The sequence below is a fragment of the Salvelinus namaycush genome, chromosome 15 (assembly GCF_016432855.1).
Source record: "Salvelinus namaycush isolate Seneca chromosome 15, SaNama_1.0, whole genome shotgun sequence".
Taxonomy (NCBI): domain Eukaryota; kingdom Metazoa; phylum Chordata; class Actinopteri; order Salmoniformes; family Salmonidae; genus Salvelinus; species Salvelinus namaycush.
The window spans coordinates 8,718,644-8,737,557 of record NC_052321.1 but is presented as its reverse complement, the minus strand read 5'-3'; the positions used below and the strand labels follow the sequence as shown (position 1 = coordinate 8,737,557).

Sequence of the window (18,914 nt, the reverse complement as noted above, 5' to 3'; positions counted from 1 at the left end):
AACCCAAGGTGTAGAACCATGACAGGGCATTGTTCAGTTCACAGCAAAGGGGAGGAGGGCCAGCTTAGCTAGACAAATAAATCCAGACACACGAGAAGAAAAAAAAAAAAGTCCGAATGTTGGATCCTAAAAAAAAATGCAGAGTATTCCAGGACACAAATGAGCTAGTCAGGTCTAGGAGTGAAGGATTCCTGTGGAGCAAGCTGCCGCGGTAGCCAGCTCTTCCTGTAGCCTTATTACTCAGGACAAAGGAAGGCCCATGTCACCGAGGCAGGCAGGGAGGGAGGGAGGGAGAGGCAGGAACGCCAGACAAGGAAGTACCTTACTTATCATATTATGGCTGTATGCAGGTCCAATAAAAGGTTCCAAGTTTTATTAGTCGTACGGGACATGCATGATATACATCTAACGAAATGCTTACATAACGACAGAGTAAATCACCTTGTGACAGGTTGAAAGTTACCTACTGTACAGGGAAAACGGTGATTGGTAAGCATTTCAAACCTACTAGCAAGACGACTGAAGAAAACACACAATCGCAACTCGATGGGATTCTCCAGTTAAATGTCCTTTTTAGTCCAGGATAAATGCTTAATCTGTATCCGGGCAACCAGCCCTATAAACAGAGATGTCACACTTAACTCTGGGTTAAGTAGGACATTGGAAGCTTAACATGGAACCTAAAACAGCATATGTGCCGTGATGTGACCTAGCGATGGGCATGGAAAAATAAGGGAAGGAAGGACGGGTATAAATGAGGCTGCATGAGGGCCTTCCAGATGGCAGGACGATGATGCCTCGCACATGGGCCGTGTGTGTGTGTGTGTCTCCTCAGCAGACTCCTTCGCTAGACCAGGCCAAAGACAACACGGCATTCCAACCAGAGAGGTTAGAGAGAACGGATCAAACCGTGAGGACGGCCCTATTTCTATCCCCCCCAACGCCTGGATACAGCAGTCAGACGGGACCTAGCGACTTGAAACGAGGCTTCCAAATTCTTCAAACATTTCTATTTTTACAGCTATTTTGCGTCACGAGACTGCTAGCATGCGGAGTTCCAAAAGCAACCGGCTGGCTGGGGGGGGGGGGGCCCAACCCACTCGTTACGCACTGCCCCTTTTCAAAGAGCTGATGGAGTTTGAAAAATAACACTGACAAAAGCTTCCATCCAGACATGTTAGCACATATGATTACGGAAAGTAAAATAGTAAAGTCGTCACTTTTTTGGTAGCATCAGAAGAAAATAGAGTAGACTCAGAGGGGGGAGGAAAGGGAAGCCTAGCATCTAAACATTCGTCACCCTGAGATCATGTATATTTTCTGATCACAAGAAAAATAATTTTGTTTTGAAAGCCGCCTGTTAGATCCTAGGCTTAGGACACAGGAGGAGAGCGACGGGAGAGATGGCATAGGGGAGCAGTGATTCCACATGTATGCTCTACAGTACAGTGCAGAAGGGAGATCGACAGAAATACAGGCCCATAGCAATTATCCACATAGACTTACAGAAGCACGGCCAGAGTCAACAGTAAACATAATTGACACAATCACTCAAAGCTAGTTTTAGACCATTCACATCCAGACTAGAATAAAAATGTGTGGTTTTAGAGTGGGAGTATTACGAATGACAGGGGAAGAGAGGGAAGATCCTATTCAATCTTTGAAGGTGCTGCGGGCAATTCCATGGTAACGGAGTGATGCTGAGACTGATTTTTCACTTTAAAAATGTACAGTAACAGTCAAAAAGTTTGGACACCTACTCATTCAAGGGTTTTACTATGTTCTACATTGTAGAATAATAGTGAAGACATCAAAACTATGAAATAACACTTATGGAATCATGTTAAACACATCAAAATACATGTAATATTCTTCAAAGTAGCCTACTTTGCCTTGATGACAGCTTTGCACACTCTTGTTATTCTTTCGTCCAGCTTCACCTGGAATGCTTTTCCAACAGTTTAACACTTTTTTGGTTACTACATGATTCCATATGCAATATTTCATAGTTTTGACGTCTTCACTATAATTCTACAATGAATAAAATAATAAAAATAAAGAAAAATCCTTGAATGAGTAGGTGTGTCCAAACTTCTGACTGGTACTGTATATGTCAAACAAAAACTGATGATTGCAAAGGTAAATTTCCACCAAAGATTTTACAAAAACACATCTACTTGAAGAACAGTGCAGACGTAAAGTTTGGTGATGTTGGTGCCGTCATTCTGTTACCAAACATTGCATATGCTCTGTTCAAGTAAATGTGTTTTTGTACATTTTTTTAACCATCAACGCAATTGTTTAAAATCTGGATGTTTTTATTTATTTATGAGGCATGTCTTACCGTGTTCCGACCATAGGATTGTTAAGGGGATTGTTTTATAAACACTTCCTTCCTTTTCGGTGGAAACTGTTAAAAGTGGTCCTTGTGCATAAAGTTGTATGCTTTGTTTAACTTAGGTTTTTGTCTCAGCATCACTCTGTTACCATGGAATTACCCCTGTGCTTTCTCAGTGTTATGTTACTTACTGCCCCACACTCACTTCCAGGCAACCAGCACACAGACCACAGTACCTGCCTGCAGGGCCATAACTACACATGAGAACACCAAGGTCCAGACCTCGGTCATTTTTTAAAATGTTAATGTATTTTTAGGAACTCAGTCAGGGACTCAACTTACAGTGGAGAGTTAGAATAGCAGAATACACAAGGTGCAATTTAGAAACTTAGTTGTGAATCAGCAGAGATGTTGATACAGGTGTCTGTCATCCCTCTCTCTTTCTCACCCTCCTCCTCGTTCCCCTTCTCCCTCCCTTTCCTCTTGTTCTCTCCCTCCATCTGCGGGGGCAGACCAGAGAGGAGGCGAGCTATCTGTCATTCAGAAAGGCTAAGCAGCCATCCAGGAGCGCTCCCTCTCTTTCACACGCATGCGTTATAGTCGCCCGTCAGACACCAAGAGAGGGGGCCAGAGTGGGATGTGTAAAACATGCCGGGTGGTTGCCACAGCAATGTGAGCCAACGGGTCATAAAACTCCAACGCCCCCACTCATAGATACCAAGGCTAGACAGAGACTGTTATCTCAGGGTCCGAGTGACATCACTCAGTGAGGACTCATTCACATGTAGTCCAGCAAGTCTCTCCCTCCCCCTCTCCCTTCGGGCTGATAACAGAGAGTGGGCCAGAGGGAGAGTGGCTGTAAAATAGGGATGTGAAAAATGGACAATTTTTCATGCTGTTTAAAAACCATTCTAATTTTTTACGGAAAAACTGTTAATTTTTTTATGTGAATTCACAATGCAGAGTATGGTCCTACTGCGTATGACCACTAAGGGGCGAATTAAGTTCTATTTACCGCAGTCATAGGCTGAATCTCATTACTGAACACCTGGCCCCTAAAGTCCTTTATCGAGTGTCCACTTGCTCTTCTGTTCGATAGTGATCACTCTAGTTTGCAAGTGTTTTGGCTAAAATTAGCATTGAGACGATGCGCACTTGACGTCCAAACTGCAGTTTATCAATATTCCAAAATTCTAAATCTATTCGCCAGCACAGTCTCCCGCGCCCCCGTCTCGTACATGACCTGCTCTATGAAACACGGTCTCCCGTGCCCCCGTCTCGTAAATGACTCGCTCTATGAAACACGGTCTCCCGAGCCCCAGTCTCGTACATGACTCGCTCTATGAAACACGGTCTCCCGCGCCCCCGTCTCGTACATGACCTGCTCTATGAAACACGGTCTCCCGCGCCCCCGTCTCGTACATGACCTGCTCTATGAAACACGGTCTCCCGCGCCCCCGTCTCGTACATGACCTGCTCTATGAAACACGGTCTCCCGCGCCCCCGTCTCGTACATGACTCGCTCTATTAAACACGGTCTCCCGCGCCCCCGTCTCATAAATGACCTGCTCTATGAAACACGGTCTCCCGCGCCTCCGTCTCGTACATGACACGCTCTATGAAACACGGTCTCCCGCGCCCCCGTCTCGTAAATGACCTGCTCTATGAAACACGGTCTCCCGCGCCTCCGTCTCGTACATGACTCGCTCTATGAAACACGGTCTCCCGCGCCCCCGTCTCGTACATGACTCGCTCTATGAAACACGGTCTCCCGCGCCCCCGTCTCGTACATGACTCGCTCTATGAAACACGGTCTCCCGCGCCCCCGTCTCGTACATGACTCGCTCTATGAAACACTGTCTCCCGCGCCCCCGTCTCGTACATGACTCGCTCTATGAAACACGGTCTCCCGCGCCCCCGTCTCGTACATGACTCCCTCTATGAAACACGGTCTCCCACGCCCCCGTCTCGTACATGACTCCCTCTATGAAACACGGTCTCCCGCGCCCCCGTCTCGCTCTATGAAACACGGTCTCCCGCGCCCCCGTCTCGTACATGACTCCCTCTATGAAACACGGTCTCCCGCGCCCCCGTCTCGTACATGACTCGCTCTATGAAACACGGTCTCCCGCGCCCCCGTCTCGTACATGACCCGCTCTATGAAACACGGTCTCCCGCGCCCCCGTCTCGTACATGACTCGCTCTATGAAACACGGTCTCCCGCGCCCCCGTCTCGTACATGACCCGCTCTATGAAACACGGTCTCCCGCGCCCCCGTCTCGTACATGACCCGCTCTATGAAACACGGTCTCCCGCGCCCCCGTCTCGTACATGACCCGCTCTATGAAACACGGTCTCCCGCGCCCCCGTCTCGTACATGACCCGCTCTATGAAACACGGTCTCCCGCGCCCCCGTCTCGTACATGACCCGCTCTATGAAACACGGTCTCCCGCGCCCCCGTCTCGTACATGACCCGCTCTATGAAACACGGTCTCCCGCGCCCCCGTCTCGTACATGACCCGCTCTATGAAACACGGTCTCCCGCGCCCCCGTCTCGTACATGACCTGCTCTATGAAACACGGTCTCCCGCGCCCCCGTCTCGTACATGACCTGCTCTATGAAACACGGTCTCCCGCGCCCCCGTCTCGTACATGACCTGCTCTATGAAACACGGTCTCCCGCGCCCCCGTCTCGTACATGACCTGCTCTATGAAACACGGTCTCCCGCGCCCCCGTCTCGTACATGACCTGCTCTATGAAACACGGTCTTCCGCGCCCCTGACTTGACTCTATGAAACACGGGCACTGGGGCAGAAATAGACAGTGAGAAATCTGTTAAAACTAAAAAAAAAATACATTTCTACTTCCGCCAGGCCTCGAATTGCCATGGCCGTCGATGCCCCCTAGTGTGGACGTAATGCCCACAACAACAAAAATCCAGGCCTGAATATAATAATTATAATTCCCTACTCCAGGCTGCCAAATCGCCCTGCTCCAAAGCACCTCTCACTCACATGGCTCTCTCAGATATCGCAATTCTTATTAGCCAATGACCGTCACGTGATCGTGCCCTTTTCACAGGAATCACAACTTCGAAGTAGGCAAAAGTGAAGACAGACATCGGGGAAGCAACAGTGCACATTGACTTCCAAGGTGCATATTGGAGCTGGTAGAAGAACTGTCCACATTTACTTTGTCAGCCAACAAGATGAGTAACGAACAGCAAAAGCACTAGCTTATGTCAATCTACTTTCCTCCATATTACAAAAGTTGACCTATTCTATTGGTCAGCTTGTCCTTCTGTGCCAGAAATAAATCTTCCAAAAACAGACTCCGGGACAGTTGTATTAATTTGGGATCTATCGCCCCACAACGACAGTAAATCAAAACACCTTTTAAAAGCAATGAGGCTGATGCAACAGATCAGAAAGTTTAGCTTAAAATGTTGATAAACTATTAGGCTATTTCTTCACATTATAAGCACAGCAATATGCACACGGCAGTAAGGCTATAAACAGGAATGTTCCAAAATGCTAATATGCTAATATGACTAGGACTGTGTCTTTGGCTGCTGTAAAACAAAAGAAAGTTAAGAACACGAGAGAAATACTGGTTTCAATGGCATATGAGGAAGTGTTTATAAAACAATCCTATGGCCAGAACATGGTAAGACATGCCTCATAAATAAATAAAAACATCCAGATTTTAAACAATTGCGTTTATGGTTAAATAGTTTAAAAATATTGACCGCCTCCGCTCAGATTGCAAGGTGGGTGATGTTGTGGTGCGGTTTGGCTACATTTTCTGGCGCCTCCCTCCTGTCAGCATCGGTCTGTACATGACCGACTGTAGCCAATACACACAGGCTATCACCTACACTAAAGTCAAATCAAGCTTTATTTATACAGCACATTTCAGACATGGATTGCAGCGCAATGTGCTTCACAGGAAAAAAACATTAAAAAACTATGAAAATAAAAACAAACATAAGAGGAAAAAACAGAACAATAAAAAGTAAAAAGTCGGCTAATTATTTTATGTACATTTACATACACATTTTTCTTAACAGAATAGCTAGTTTTTTTGCAATTGGCTATTTTGGTTAATGGCTTGGCGCGCTGGCAGATTGGGCACCTCACCAGATTGGGACCAAATGGCCTTGCCCCTAACATCATGAAATTCCAGGCCTGACTCCTGCACAAATTATGTGCAAGTATATTGGTCGCTAGTGATTTAAAATCAGCTGATTTAGCTTGTTGTAGCCTGCGTTACTGATAAACACAGGGATGGAATTTTAGCTAGCTAGTTAAGGATGTTGGGCACGGCACTGATAAACAGCGTGCCACTTGTCACTTATTAATGGTAGTTTGACAGCTTGCCTTTCAGCGCAATTTTTCAAACTACGATGAGGTGGAGTGCTTTACATCTGTGGCAAATCATTTGAGAGATCCATATCTCCTAACATTACAGCATTGTTGCGTTAGGTATTTGTTGAATTTACATTTTTCCCTTTATGATGATCAGGCCCTTTTAGTGGTAGTTTTGTGATAACTGCACTGTGATAAAATTTTAAAAAACACATAAGAAGAAAAAATAGTTTTTCGGTTAGGGATTTTTTCTTAAGCTTAACGTCCCAATTTCGTTAAAATATTTTACTGTTTAAAATGTTCACACTCCTAGTGTAAGATCAGGGCCTGTATTCACAAACAGTCTCAGAGTAGGAGTGCTGATCTAGGATCAGTTTAACCTATTAGATTAATAAGATTATATGGACAGATCCTAGATAAGCACTCCTGCTGAGATGCTTTGTGGATACTGGCCCAGGACAGTTAGGTTACAGTAGTCTTATGCCTGGTGCTTATGTTGGCTTACCTCAAAAATAAATTACTAGATTATACTTATGGCATAATTGGCTACAGCAGGCAGGGCTGTCACTCTCTGAACAAATGAGGTGGGTTTGGTTGCTAGGTGCTCCAGGTTGTTGCCTAGATGCCCTCTCACTGACACCAAATACGCTAATCACAGCGCCCGATCCTTCTAGAGGTCATGTTTAACAAGCAGCCTGCGGTTCCTCCCCCATACCCTCTCTTTCGCACTCCAACACTCCCTCTTTCTCTCTGGTTAAGAAGTAAAACACAAAACATAGCAGCAAGGCTAGTTACGAGTTAGAAGGAACTGCCAAGAATAGAAAATTACACATTTTACAAATGTCTCTCCCTATTCATCATCATCCATCCTCCCCTCACAAACTTTGAAGTGTGAGTACGAGAGACACCTCTGGCAAAGTCTGTCAACCACACATTTGCTGTCAACGTCTTCTCATCTCAGAGTTCCTAGAACAGCAACAAGCTAGCGCTCTGGGAGACCAAATGTCAACAAGAGCCCTTGGGATGAACTCCTGTAGCTTGTGGTATGCTGGCGAGGCCAGGCTGGACCAACCGGCCATCTGCCAACCACAAGCCTAGAGAACTAAAAACAGAGGACCGTCTCGACCGAAAAAGCAACAGAAAATAAGAGGCCCATCTTAAATCCTGCGAGTGAAGAAAAATATGCTTAGGAAAATGTGTCTAGCTCAACTACCATGAAAGACCCATTACAATACTCAAAGTAGTACAACGGTCCGAGTATAAAACGGCTGTAAAATGCACGGCTGGGTTGGAGTCAGCTCCATTTCAATTCAGGAAGTACAATGAAATTCCAACTCCAATTCTCTTTCAATGCTTTTCAAAGAGGAAAATGTGGAATTGGGTTTACTTTTCTGAATTGACTGGATTTGAAATGGAATACTCAGGGGTAAAAGTTAAAGGATTTTGAGATACTTTTGACTTCAGAGATAGGCCTACTGTGCAAAGTACCAGTGAGTGTGTTACATGAAGTCATCTGAGACGATCATTCAAAAACAGGTTATGTAATGTAGACAGGTACAGTCCTGTAATAAGAATTTGCTGTGGATAGATGAGATATCCTGTGAATTAGAGTCCGATGTTCACCTTCCTCACTAGTCATTTTCCCACATGAAGAACGCACCTTGAACCAAACTGGAATGGATTCTGAAAAATGCCAAATATTTCTCCCTTTTCCGAACGTGTCCCCCCCCCCCACTCCCACTCTTTCCAGCCCACGACATTCCAGTGTTCTCAACACTGGTACCACACACACAATGTTAAACACAACACAAGTTTCCACCCTGACCCAGACATCCCTTTTAAGGGTAAGCACTTCAGATCTCTCTTTTCATTAATTTCCCAAAATACCCCTGGAACTGGTCTGGAGATGACCCTATGAACCCCTGGAACTGGTCTGGAGATGACCCTATGAACCCCTGGAACTGGGCTGGAGAGGACCCTATGAACCCCTGGAACTGGGCTGGAGAGGACCCTATGAACCCCTGGAACTGGGCTGGAGAGGACCCTATGAACCCCTGGAACTGGGCTGGAGAGGACCCTATGAACCCCTGGAACTGGGCTGGAGAGGACCCTATGAACCCCTGGAACTGGGCTGGAGAGGACCCTATGAACCCCTGGAACTGGGCTGGAGAGGACCCTATGAACCCCTGGAACTGGGCTGGAGAGGACCCTATGAACCCCTGGAACTGGGCTGGAGAGGACCCTATGAACCCCTGGAACTGGGCTGGAGAGGACCCTATGAACCCCTGGAACTGGGCTGGAGAGGACCCTAGAGGACCAAAAAAAGCCGATACCGATTAAATCGGCCGATTTTTATATATATATATATATATATATATATATATATATATATATATATATATATATATATATACACATACATACATATACATACATACATACACACATTTGTAATAATGACAATTACAACAATACTGAATGAACACTTATTTTAACTTTAATATAATACATAAATAAAATCAATTTCATCTCAAATAAATAATGAAACATGTTCAATTTGGTTTAAATAATGCAAAAACAAAGTGTTGGAGAAGAAAGTAAAAATGCAATATTTGCCATGTAAAAAAGCTACCGTTTAAGTTCCTTTGCTCAGAACATGAGAACATATGAAAGCTGGTGGTTCCTTTTAACATGAGTCTTCAATATTCCCAGGTAACAAGTTTTAGGTTGTAGTTATTATAGGAATTATAGGACTATTTACCTCTATACCATTTGTATTTCATATACCTTTGACTATTGGATGTTCTTCTAGGCACTATAGTACTGCCAGCCTAATCTTGGGAGTTGATAGGCTTGAAGTCATAAACAGTGCAATGCTTAAAGCACAGCGAAGAGCTGCTAGCAAATGCAGGAAAGTGCTGTTTGAATGAATGCTTACGAGCCTGCTGCTGCCTACCACCGCTCAGTCAGACTGCTCTATCAAATCATAGACTTAATAATAATACAATAACACAGAAATAGGAGCCTTTGGTCATTAATATGGTAAAATCCGGAAACTGTAATTTCAAAAACAAAACATTTATTCTTTCAGTAAAATACAGAACCGTTCCGTATTTTATCGAACGGGCGGCAACCCTAAGTCTAAATATTGCTGTTACATTGCACAACCTTCAATGTTATGTCATAATTATGTAAAATTCTGGCAAATCAGTTCGCAACAAGCCAGGCGGCCCAAACTGTTGCATATACCCTGACAGCGTGCAATGAACGCAAGAGAAATGACACAGTTTCCCTAGTTAATATTGCCTGCTAACATGAATTTCTTTTAACTAAATATTCAGGTTTAAAAATATATACTTCTGTGTATTGATTTTAAGAAAGGCATTGATGTTTATGGTTAGGTACATTCGTTCAACAATTGTGCTTTTTTTGCAAATGCGCTTTTGTTAAATCATCCCCCCGTTTGGCGAAGTAGACTGTGAGTCAATGATAAATTAACAGGCACCGCATTGATTATATGCAACGCAGGACAAGCTAGTTAAACTAGTAATATCATCAACCATGTGTTGTTAACTAGTGATTATGTGAAGATTGATTGTTTTTTATAAGATAAGTTTAATGCTAGCTAGCCACTTACTTTGGCTCCTTGCTGCACTCACGTAACAGGTGGTCAGCCTGCCACGCAGTTTCCTCATGGAACGCAATGTAATCGGCGTCCAAAAATGCTGATTACCGATTGTTATGAAAACTTGTAAATCAGCCCTAATTAAATCAGCCATGCCGATTAATCGGTCGACCTCTAATCTGAAGCAATGTGTTTTAATCACCTCTGTAGCCTACTTGTGCTGCCCAAAATGGAGGACTTAATAAAGCTTGCATTACAAACCTGAATGATCTAAAAATATATATATATTTTTTAAACAGTATGAGACAAGTGAGGTAGAGACAAGAGCAAGCGACAATAGGTTTAGAGATAGTGGACCATATGGGTAAATCATCCAGAATGGTCTTTTTAATGGTCTCTGTTCTGACCAAATGCTCATATTTTCCTACACGTCCCTTGACCGGCACACCTCCTAGCCTCTAACACTCTTTAACGGATCTGTCAAAAGCGTCCAAGCTCATATCAATTCACAATACAAACTTGGCTGCCATGGAGAGACTTTCCCAAGTGCACTGTCTTGAGGTCTGGAAACAAAGGCTACAAAGTTCACACAAATGAAGTATTTCATGACTCAGGAATTTTTATCTCAAGTCTGTTTCTATCTTCCCTCTCGGAAAGAGGTGTAGGTAAATTTATCAACAGCCAGCTAATGCTAAGAGTTTATTTAGCTGAGCCAGCCAGCCCACTGCTCATCACCTACAATAATATTTACTACTACAATTGGGTACAGAAAAATATAGCCTTTGAGACATTAGGTTTTTCATAATTATAAGGAAAGACAACAGTTGTCCGCCAAAGCTTGGTAACATACTGGGTTGCTTACTTGTCACTACAGTAAGAAAGAACAGTATACAAACAATTTGACTTAGTAATAGTTCTCATCCAGTAGAATTCCAGGACCAAGGACTATACATTGAGAAACGGGTTCATTGATCAAGTTGTCAGATCATCATGATCCTTGTGATGCCAGAAAGCCAACTATACTGACAGTATCCTAAAGGACGATCTGAGGCACATCCCATTGATAACATGAAGGCTGCCGTCACAAAGCCACATGCTCCAACAAAGCAGACCAAGGAAACGCCACTCTTCGCTCCGATTGCCAGATCCAATCGAAGCATCCAACAATGAGCTGCCCATTTTACGCCCTTTGACACTAACGAGGTCAAAACGAGACACTGGTAAAAAAGGACCAACGCAAAGCCACTCAAGACCCAATCATGTTGGACACTTCGACTGTACCCGTCATCTTCCTGCTAACACACACTATCCACCCGCTTGTGGCATACCCAAACCAACATTTAAGTTCAGGAGGCAAACATAAACATGCACAGACAAACATCAAGTGGAACTTAAGTTACCCCCGGGCTTTACCATACAGTGCCCTGCTCTACTGGAGACGCCCACCCATGCTTACAGCATAACAACAGTGACAGTAGAGATTTATTCAGCCATAGCTTAATTGTGTGTTCCTCAAATGACAAATTACTCCTGTGCACCTGGAGAAAGGGAACAAATACCTGATACCTGAAGTATTTTGCACGACTCTATGGACGCTCAAGATTTTGCGGATGTGGGCTAGGGTGTCAGTGCCCAAAGGCTAGTTCATTGTGTTGTAGTGGAAATGGAATTTAACATTAAAATAACACAAAACCAGGTTTGTTTGGTAACAAGAACACATAGTAAGAAAAATATTCTTCTAAATAAGTCTTGCCATTGCCAAAGGCACCCTACCCTACACAGGAATATACTTTTGCTCTGTACGGGATAAATATAGCCTGGTTTTGCCCTAGCTGACGTCTTTGGAGTGACAACAGATCTTCTTCAGTAGGTCAAAGGCCGTTCTTTAATGAGTGAACAGCATGAACAGCGTGAACTGGGAACGGTTTACTGATATCAGATCAGTGGTGCTGCAAGAAAGTACAGGCAGCGGACAATTGGTTTGAACTCCAGCTGAAATGACAGAGACAAGACCGTCACCCACCGCTGATAAAAGCACGGCTGGGGAAAAGGGTTGAGGACCACTAACACTTTGCAGGGTCTTAAACATAAAGGCAGCATTGGGAAAAAACACCAATAAACACACCTCAAAAAGGCAAAGCTAGTGTTAGCAGACTCCATAGAAGCATTTAGAACTCTCCTATAGTACATACCGTTTGCCGGCGCCCAGGCAGCAGTGTCCATCTGACCTGCGTAGCATCAACACGAGTCACTGTCCCGGATACTCAGACCATTATTTCATTATCACAATAAATGTTGGCTGTGTGCTTCACTAAACGCAATAGTACTCATCTGCGCTATTTCAACGAGGTCCTTATTAAAGAAACCTGGAACATCATACTCTACATCGTTGACTTTGCTATCCCGGAAAACTGAAAGTATTTTCACTAAAATACAATTTTCAGACATATATAATCTAGGGCTATAGACCATTACAGTTCTAAGAAATACACCAACACCAGAACACTTGACCTGCCCGGTAGTTTAAAAACCAACATTTTCCATTTAATCTTTAATTTTCCATTTAAATGATGACTAGTCATTTAGCCACTCTGTAATCCTCAGGTCCAGCTAGTAACTCTGATATTTACACTTATTGGACACCCATAATGATTACACTTTGGTTTCAGCCAAAGGCAGCAGATGCCATTTCATTGCATGCTTCCTTCGAGTGGAAAATTAATCATGTGTAAACTCTGGTCGTAAAAAGAGGGGGGGGTGGATTATTACTTTGGGGCCTGAACGAACTCTGCGCCTTTGCTTGCTTTCACTCTTGATCATAAAAAGTCCATTTGGAATGGCTAAGTTCACAGGCACTCCTACATTGTCTACACGATTCCAATTAGAGGTTTTCACAGATCCACCTGTACCCAGATACCCGAGATCCGATTCGGGCCCGAGCAGGTCGGATCTGATATGATTGTCACGGGTATGTGTAATTTTAACTGACTTCTCTGGAAGGACCTATATACTGTAGATCCAAACATGACTGCTGCAGGGGAGAGCGAGACATTTTTACGAGAGGGGCACATGTAGCTTGTTGTTGGCCAATCATAAGTCATCAAAGCGGCAATAGGCTACAGTCAAAGAGCCTCCGTGTGGGTCAAAAGTTAGGAGATATCTAATCAATGGAAGACGGAATTAAAAGTTAAACGAGAAGGATAGGGTACAACGACCGAGAGCCAACAAGTAGATTGTTACAAACAACTTCATTCAGAATATAACGTAACTGTGTAAGACCAGAAAGAGCATGCAACCTCAATTAGCCTAGCTAGCTAGCTTCTCCCGGTTTAATGCAGTCAAGACAGGTACTAGTACTCATATTGAATGATAAATAGCCTAGCTATGGCAGATATTAGTCTACTATAGCACGAGTCGGCTTGGTTGGTTGCGGTCTCTCCCTCCCTGTTCTCGTGTCACTCGCTCACAGTAGCCTACACACAAAGCACGACCCCTGCTAGAGCGTCACCTCTCTACCTCCTCTTCCTCGCACTTTTTCAGCTCCGGTTAATAACGTATCTTAAAAAATGTTACTTTTCTACTGTTTCCCCACACACTTGGATCGGACCGGGTCTGGATCTGACCAGGTCTATAAGGAACGGGTCTAGTTGACCTCAGGACCATTCGGAACGGGTCTCCATATATATATATTTTTTTCATGCATATTGGTTGCGGATGGGAAAGCACCAGATCCATTTCTGAACGGGTCCAACTTTTTGAACCCGTGAAGGCTTCCAATTCCAATCCTCTGAAAATAGTCTTCAGACAACGTAATGTACACTATCAAGCAGTAAAGTGAAAGAGTGACATAACCCCAAAGGAAAAACACCAGAGACCTACCAAGTGACCAGCCAAAGTTGAAAGTAAAGTTTGCTACAGTAGACTGGCATGAAGTGACCAAATGGGAGGTGGAACAGGACAGCACTCTAGTTTTTGTACTCTCCACTGGGCCAACACGTCCACTTGGCCAATGTTCGCACAGACAGGATATGAAGGGATTGCAATTCAAGTGTGGAGCTTGCTTTCTTTGGCATTGTAACCTCTCAATGGTTTGGCACGAAGGCGTAAAATGGCCTTTTCCTTGGCTGGAAGCAGCTTGTATCGACAATATTAATGACTATGTACTTCTGAATCCTACTAAGGCAGAAATGGATAGGTTATTCCCCTGTATGCACAAATAGTGAATCTCCAATGCATGCAGCTGTGCCTATCTCACAGTCCAACTAGCTTGTACTTGTGTTTCCACCATCAGAAGGGGTGGAAGCAGTAGCAGAGTTAGTAGCTGGCTCTGGGACTTACTGGAAAGCCAGCAGTGATTTGCCGTCATGTCTGAAACAGGTCCCCTCTATCTTTCTCCCTAGTTCCATTTATATCCAACGGGCCCAACCTGCCAGATTACTACTCCACACTGCTGCTGCTACTACTACTGCTGGAGGAGCATTGCTCCTGTTCACCCACACACACCAACACAGTCATGAAGAAGGCACGACAACGCCTCTTCAGGAGGCTGAAAAGACTTGGCATGGGCTCTCAGACCCCCCCAAAAGTTCTACAGCTGCACCATAGAGAGCATCTTGACTGGCTAGATCACCGCTTGGTATTGCAACTGCTTGGCATCCGACAGCAAGGCACTACAGAAGGTAGTGCCTATGGCTCAGTATGTCACTGGGGACGAGCTACCTGCCATCCAGGACCTCTATACCAGGCGGTTATTATCGTTCTATTTCTCTCTCTGTATTGTTGGGAAAGGCCCGTAAGTAAGCATTTCACTGTTAGTCTACACCTGTTGTTTACCAAGCATGTGACCAATAAAATGTGATGTTCAGACTCAGTGTTGCATCTCATTGCTTTGACACTCGTTATATGTGGGCTATGTATGTGGTCCATGTACACATACAGCAACAAACTGTCACAGGTACTGAGTCACACACCCCTGCCATTACACATACCTCTTATAGCCGAGATCCTTGTAACGCGCAAATTCGGATAGCCACACTTGTGTTGCCCTCATGTTGGTGCTAGCAAGCACGTTAGGTAGTGCTAGGTATTAACAGCCAATCCAGTATGGGTTGGAAACTACAGTGAGTTTTGATTGGTCAATAACAAAGCAAAGCAATGTCACAGAGTATTTGCATAAAGTTCAGCTTTCCCCAATTTTGGTCCCACCCTGTTCACTTCTCTCACCCATGCTCACGCCCAATGGTTGTTTCGTCACCCCCAACATGATTTGTGGATCTCAGCTGTTTCACCGGAAATCCACCTAGAACATTGGGGCAATGAAACAACAGAGCCAACATCTGAAGCACAGTGGGCGGGGGACCATTGGGCGACACAAACATGGGTGAGGGAGCGTGAACAGGGCGGGACCAAAATTGGGGAAAGCTGAACTTTATGCACATACTCTGACATCACGTTGCTATTGACCAAACAAAGCTCACTGTAATTTCCAGCCCATACTGGATTGGCTGTAGATACCTAGCCTGCTTGCTCGCGCCAACATGAGGGCAAATCAAGCTTGACCATCCAAATGTACTGTGTTAAAAGGATTCTCAGACATTAGGTGTTCACTTTGATGAGACCTGCAGATTTCTGTATCACTGCCCAATTCCCATATTGGTGCAGTGAAATTAAAAATAGCTATCTTTGGGGAAACTCCCTTCCCATGTCAAGTGGATCTTTGCAAAAAAATAATGCCAACAATCAAGGCAATCTCCAATTGTATCAGGCTTATCATTCCCTGCTGTATTCACAATTTCAGCATTGACCTAAATGGATTTGATGATTTATCCATAGAGATCAAGTTGAAGAACATTACCCATGGCTGTGTCAACACAGACTACTTGAGAGCCAGCTAAAATATTATCTGTCAAGTATCAATATAGAAAGGGTTTTTACTGCCATCTTGCTCAGAACATTGCAATCGTTATTTACCTTGACCTGTTAAAAAAGCGGCCTACTTTAGGCTACTAAATATTTAAGGTGACAGTGGACTGTGTAGTTGACTAAGAAAAAAAGTGGACTTTTTCGATTTGTGTTAAGGTGGGTGGTTAATGGTGAATTCATTTCAAGAAATCGTTCGATCCGGATACATTGTTCTCGAGGAAAACATAAAATATCCTGTTCAGAAACCCCCAACATTCCATCCAGATAGCGGTAACGTTACGTCGTCACTGAACGCAACAGTAGCCTAGCTACTCGTAATATTTTGAAACGGTCAACTAGCGAGTTACGATCGAGGAAAACTTCAAACTGTTACACAATTTAACCACCTGGCCGCTCAGCAGGACACAACGTTGTAGAAAGTTCAGACAGTAATATGCAAATACCTGGCTATGGAAATATGTACCACTGGACAAACATGTCTGACTTGATGAATATGGAATCACGTCAGTTCTATTCGTCGTTATATTTATTTCTGCAACATTCCACCCCGTTTTCCTACTGAACGTGGCCCAGGTTTTTACCCGCAGTCTGGTGTTTCGTGGAGGCTTCCTTTTGGCTGCGCCAGCAGAAGAGGAGCAGGGGGAGGAGGGGTCAAAACTTGCCGCAGTTCGGAGTCTGCCCGTGTCGAACTCAGGAAGTTACAGCATCCTAGCACAGTTAAATGTTTCCATGTAGTAATATGTGTAGTTTTACATTGATCAAAACAATAGCTAGTTCACGTACCTTGCGATGATTGAATCTGCGATAGTCCCCAAATGCATTCGGTTAGTGCCGATTAGATGACTAGGTTTGAACCAAAGACACAAGTTATTTCACAGATTTCTGGTAGACCAGCGGGAGAAGGCTTTTTTTCCTACTTAACTGCGTTCGTTGTTTCTTCCCTCTATTCCCCGCCTGAGCTATAGGATCAAACCAACACATTCCACCTTGTCCCTAACAATGAAAAAGGTGGGTTTTCCTTTGCGCCGGATGACCCACCCCTTGTGTGACGAGCCTGGGTCTGACCGCAGCAAGAACGCCCTTCCCTGCTGTAGAGTCCCGCCTCTCCTCAAGTCTAGCCCATGGATATAGAACGAAACATGTCGAATTCAGAGAGAAAATGACATGAGCCTCTGAATATTACAGCGTGGGTTTCCGCACATTGCAATGACCTAAAAAAGAATGTCAGAGCAGTAAAGGGAATGTAGCCAAAGGAAGTCAGCCGTTTCAGAAAAATATGCAGAAAAAACTTTACTGAATTTGGCCTGTCAATGGACAATATGGTATATCATATAATAAAACAATTTATTTTATGAAAGAATACCAATATTTGTATCAGGTTTTTGGGAAGAGGAATAGGCTGTTTCCATAAATAGGGTCCCTTAGGTCCCTATGTATAAAGTCCCCCTGTACTGGCTAATATCTCACAGCAAGTTGTTGCAGTACAGGGCAGCATGTAGCCTAGTATGTCAGGCCAGTAACCGGAAGGTCACTGGTTTGAATACCTGTTGATGTGCCCTTGAGCAAGGCACTTACTCCTAATTTGCTCCAGGTGCACCGTAATAATATGGCTGACCCTGTAAAACAACACATTTCACTGCACATATTTGGTGTATGTGACAATAAAACATATATATATATATATATACAGTACCAGGCAAAAGTTTGGACACACCTACTCATTCAAGGGTTTTTCTTTATTTTTACTATTTTCTACATTGTACATGAGTCTAAATACAAGTTCTGGAGTGAATCTGATGTATGGTTAATGAGTGTGTGGATTGTGGATTTTGCTCAACAAGAATGTTTTTTTATATATATAAGGATCAATATTGTCACAGTTGCTTCTTGTTCAAATTTGATATATGGAATTGTTTTAAGATAGTTATACTATGGATAATTTAGCTATTTAGTTATCATAAAAGAAAATAGAAAGAAATATATTAGATAAAATATTGAATCTGGCCTTTACTACTATAGCCCATAGAAACGCATTGCTTATCAGCTTCATTAATGGCAAAAAAGACAGTCAAACAATAAACCATAAGGAATAAGGTTTTGAAGTGTCTGTCCTATATCTAGGAGATATAAGAAAGCTCAAGAAATATATCTTTATTTATTTATTTAGACATATTTAGGCCAAAACCACCTGCAGACTTTCATTCTATTTTTAAAACCGGTATTGGTTACCTTCAGAGGATGGCGTAACACTTGTGGGGGTTGTAGAGCAAAAACGTAGAATACCATTGTGGGGTGGCAGGTAGTGGTTAGAGTGTTGGGCCAGTAACCGAAAGTTGCTAGATTGAATCCCCGAGCTGACTAGGTAAAAATCTGTCTTTCTGCCCCTGAACAAGGCAGTTAACCCACTGTTCCTAGGCCGTCATTGTAAATAAGAATTTGTTCTTAACTGACTTGCCTAGTTAGAACAAGGTGTAGCCATCTGGTGCTTTTGGTTAATAAATACCCAATCAAATGCTTGTGGTGGTCAATACTTGAGCCAAGACTATGGGCAGCGGGAGGAGTCAAATAACACTTTGTGGTCAGGTACATTGTGATTGGCCCTATTGTCACATGATTACTGTGAGACACAGATGTACTTTGGCCTCTGCTGTGTGATGACA

At 43.7% G+C, this 18,914-nt stretch overlaps 1 protein-coding gene across 2 annotated transcripts in view; it reads right to left on the bottom strand.

Moving 5' to 3' along the window:
* The window catches only part of LOC120060167 (leucine zipper protein 1-like), a 64,879-nt gene extending 47,590 nt beyond the window's left edge, over positions 1–17,289 (bottom strand). The window contains exon 1 of one of the 2 annotated variants that reach the window (XM_039009289.1): positions 17,038–17,289. The gene's annotated coding sequence lies outside the window, so the exon portion shown is untranslated. The remainder of the gene's footprint in view (positions 1–17,037) is intronic. The other variant, XM_039009288.1, reaches the window with a different exon arrangement.
* Positions 17,290–18,914: the final 1,625 nt, after the last annotated feature.